Source organism: Propithecus coquereli, unplaced genomic scaffold, assembly GCF_000956105.1.
Source record: "Propithecus coquereli isolate 6110/MARCELLA unplaced genomic scaffold, Pcoq_1.0 Scaffold22, whole genome shotgun sequence".
NCBI classification, from domain to species: Eukaryota; Metazoa; Chordata; class Mammalia; order Primates; family Indriidae; genus Propithecus; species Propithecus coquereli.
The window spans coordinates 1726446-1731335 of NW_012147189.1; positions in this window are offsets into that span (position 1 = coordinate 1726446).

A 4890-nucleotide genomic window follows, 5' to 3' on the forward strand; every position below is an offset into this window, starting at 1 on the left:
GAGGGGAAAATTTCTAGACGATCAATAGAACAGCTGCTAAGGGAAAAAATAGAAATGAAATGACTAAATGATTGAAAGTTAACACTTAAAGAATAGTTTTACAGTTAACAGCTGTGTATCCCAGAAATAAAATATCTGATAACAAAGAGTAAAAATTGCTCTCTAATATTGAGAGTTCAGAGAGAGCTGAGAACTATTGGAAAATAGGGGCAAAATGTCAGAGTGTTGATAATTTTCCAAATAGTTTATAGTTACACGATAAGAACGAGAGAAAATAATTACAAATCACCTTACAAAATCTAAATTATATGGCATAAACGAACCCTATGAAATATATTTTGAGACATTTTAAGCTTTTAAAACATGTTTTGAATACTGAACAATAAATGTAGGTTATTGTAAATGGCAATGTTCTCCTTTATCTCTAACAATCTGTCTCTGTTCTCATCCTCTGACCTTGGTCTGTGGACAGATATCACATTGCATGCCCTCATACATGCATGCACGTGCACACACACGCACACACACACACCTCTGTCTTTTGCTTTGTGTCCTCTAAATGGCGTAGTGCCATATGTCTTCTCTGTCTGATGAGAGAGCTATGGAATCAGAAAGCCTGGGTAATCTTCTATGAGGTCACATTTGCTGCGTACGATACATTGAGCAAGTTTTTGCCTCTCTGAGCTTTGGTTTTCTTATTGTAAAATAGGGATTAAAATGAACTAACATATGACACAAACCTTTGAGAAAAAATTGTGAAGCATCATGCAAAGGCAAGATATTATTAATGTCAAGAAACACTGTGAAGTGTGTTGTAAAAGGACTAGATTCTAGATAAGTTTTTCTCCCAGGAAATAAAACAAACCTTCAGTCTCTTTGGCTTCCTGTTTCTGTACCTACCAGCAGTTGTATATGAAAATCTCACTATTGCCTTCCTTAGCTGATATGTACTTCCTGATATATGTGAATTGAATGATCATTTATTCATTTAACAAACACTAATTGAGTATCATTTGTACCTTTTATATGTCATTATCCTAGTTATTTTGGGCACATTCATGAAAAGAAAAACAAAAATCCTTGATCTCTTGAAGCTTAGCATTCCATCTCGAGATGGAGGGGTGGAGGGAGAAGGCAACAGACCATAAATAATAAAGGTTGAAAATAACCAAAATGCACTATGTGTTAGATGATCAAAAGCACTATGCAAAAATAGAGAGCAGCAGATAAAGGGGATGGGGAGGGTTTGGAGGAAGGGATTGTCGGCTGGAGTGAAAGGAGGAACCTGCTTGCATCATTTAATGGGAAAGTCTCAATGGCAAAATGACTTTTGAGCAAAGACTTGAAGGATGAGGGGTTAGGCCACAAGAGTATGTGAAGAAGAGCAGTCTATGAAAGGGAATACCCTAGGGCCAAAGCCCCGAGGTGGAGCTTTCAGCGTGTTTGAGAACAGCAAACAAATGTCTGTTTGGAGAAGAATAAGTCAGGGGAGAATATTAGGAGAAGAGGTCAGAAAATAACATCCTACCTAAAAATTATGACTCTATTTTTCATACATTTTATTTCAAAATATTAGGGGGTACAAGTGTTCTAGTTACATGGATGAACTGTATAATGCTGAAGTCAGGGTTTTTAGGGTATCCACGACCAGAATAGCTTACATTGTACCCAATAGGTAAGTTTTTATCCCTCACCTCGCTTCCCACTGTCCCTGTTTCTTAGTTTCCAATGTCTTTCATACCATTTTATCACTATGTGTACCCATCATTTGTTTACCACTTATTAATGAGAACATGTAATATGTTTTTCCATTCCTGAGATACTTCACTTAGGATAATGTTCTCCAGTTCCATCAAACTTGCTGCAAATGACATTATTTCTTTCCATTTTATGCCTGACTAGTACTCTATGGTGTGTGTGTGTGTGTGTGTGTGTGTGTGTGTGTGTATGTATGTGACACGCACCACATTTTCTTTATCTACTCAACAATTGATGGTCACTTAGGTTGATTCCATATCTTTGCAATTGTGAATTGTGCTGCAATAAACATTCAGGTACAGGTGTCTTCTTTATATAATCACTTCATTTCCTTTGGGTAGATACCCAGTAGTGGAATTGCTGGGTCGAAAGGTCTACTTTTAGTTCTTTGAGGATTCTTTATAGAGATTGTACTAATTTATAGTCCCACTTAGTGTATATGCATTCCTTTTTCACTGAACTCATGCCAACAGCTGTTGTTTTTTGATTTTTTTAATAATGGCCATTCTGAAAGAGGTAAGGTTGTATCTCATTGTTTTAATTTTCATTTCTCTGATGATTAGTGATATTGAGCATTTTTTCATGTCTGTTGGCCATTTGGATATTTTATTTTCAAATAACTCTGTTCACGACTTTCGCCAACTTTTTAATGGGGTTGTTTTTTCTTGTTGGTTTGTTTGAGTTCTTTGTAGATTCTAGATATTAGTTCTTTGTCTGATGAATAGTTTGCAAACATCTCCCATTCTATAGATTTTCTGTTTACTTTGTTGATTATTTCCTTTGCTGTGCAGAAAGCTTTTAATTTAATTAACTCCCATTTATTTACTTTTATTGTTGCTGTATTTGCCTTTGGGGTCTTAGTCATAGATTCTTTGCCTAGACTGATGTCTAGAAGACTTTTTCCAATGGTTTCTTCCAGAATTTTTATGGTTTCACGTCTTACATTTAGGTCTTTAATCCATCTCGAAGTAATTTTTGTATATGGTGAGAGATAGGGATCCTGTTTCATTTTTCTACATGTGGCTATTCAATTTTCCCAACACCATTTATTGAATAAGGTGTCTTTTCCCCAGTGTATGCTTTTGTCTGCTTTGTCAAAGAGCAGTTAGTCATAGCTCTATAGTTTTAGTTCTGGGTTCTCCAATCTATTCCATTAGTCCATGTCTCTACCATAATACCAGTACCATGCTGTCTGTTTTAGTTACTGTAAGCTTGTGGTATAATTTAAAATCAGATAATGTGATGCCTCCAGATTTGCTCTTTTTGTTTAGAATAACTTTGGCTATTTGGGCTCTTTTTTGGTTCCATATGAAGCTTAGGGTTATTTTTTCTAGATCTGTGAATAATGATATTGGTATTTTTGATGGGAATTGCATTGAACCTGTAAATCACTTTGAGCAGTATGGACATTTTAACAATGTTCCATGAGCACAGGATATATTTCCATCTGTTTGTGTCATCTCTGATTTCTTTCATCAGTGTTTTGTAGTTCTCCTCATAGAGATCTTTCACCTACCTGATTAAATATATTCCTAGGTATTTTATTTCCTTAGTAGCTATTGTAAAAGGTATTGCATTCCAAATTTGACTTTCAGCTTGACTGTTATTAGGATATAGAAATGCTATGAATTCCGTTCACAAATTTTGTAAACTGAGACTTTGCTGAATTCATTCATCAATTCTAAGAGTTTTTTTTAGTAAAATCTTTAGGATTTTCTAGATATAAGATTGTATCATCATCAAACAGGGATAGTTTGACCTCCTCTTTACTGAGTTGGATGCCTATTATTTCTTTCTCTTGCTTGATTTCTCTGGCTAGGACTGCCAGTACTGTGTTAAATAGAAGTGGTAACAGCTGGCATCCTTGTCTTGTTCCAGTGCTTAGAGGGAATGCTTTCGACTTTTCCCCATTCAGTATGATGATGGCTGTGGGTTAGTCATATATAGCTTTTATTATTTTGAGGGTTTTTCCTCTATGCCTAGCTTGTTGAAGGTTTTTGCTATGAAGGGGTCCTGGGTTTTACTGAATGCTTTTTCTGCATCTATTGAACTGATCATATAGTCTTTGCTTTTACTTCTGTTCATGTGATGAATCACATTCATTGGTTTGTGTTCTTTGAAACTTCCTTGCATCCCTGGGATAAAATCCACTTGATCATGGTGAATTATCTTTTTGGTGTGCTGTTGAATTCGATTTGCTAGTATTTTGTTGAGATTTTTGTATCTATGTTAATAAGGGATATTGGTCTGTAGTATTCCTTTTTTGTTGTGTCCTTTCCTGGCTTTGGTATGAAGGTGATACTGGCTTTGTAGTAGGAGTTAGAGAGGTTTCCTTTCTTTTTGATGCTATGAAACAGTTTCAGGAGAATGGATGCCATGTATTCCTTGTAGGTATGGTTTCTAAGACTTGTTTTGTGGCATAACATATGATCAATCTTGAAATATGTCCCATGTGCTGATTAGAAGGATGTATGTTCTGCAGGTTTTAGGTACAATGTTCTATAAATGTCTGTTAGGTCCATTTGTTCTAGAGTCCCACTTAAGTCCAGTGTTTCTTTGTTGATTTTCTGCCTCTATGATCTGTCTAGTTCTGTCAGTGGAGTGTTGAAGTTCCCAGCTATTATGATGTTGCTGTTTTTCCTTTCCTTAGATCTAGTAGCATTTGTTTTATGAATTTGGAAACTCCTGTGTTAGGAGCTTGTATATTTAGGATTGTTATATCTTCTTGTTGAATTGATTCCTTTATCATTATATAATGACTGCCTTTGTCTTTTTGTTAGCATTGTTGATTTAAATTTGTCTATATGACAATAGCTGCTCCTGCTCACTCTGGGTTTCCATTTGCACAAAGTATTTTTTGCCACCCCTTTACCTTGAATCTATGAGAATCTTTGCGAGTTAAATGGGTTTCTTAGAGCCATCATATATTTGGGTTTTCTTTAATCCATTCATCAATCTACATTTTTTAAGGGAAGCATTAAGACTGTTCACATTTAATGTTAGTATTGATATGTGAAATACTGTTCTAGTCATCATATTGATTGTTATCTAGTTGCTTTGTAAAACTTATGACTCTTACCAGAACTTTCAAGGATAGACATCTTTGTTCTGTGTATTTAAAAAGCAAGAAGA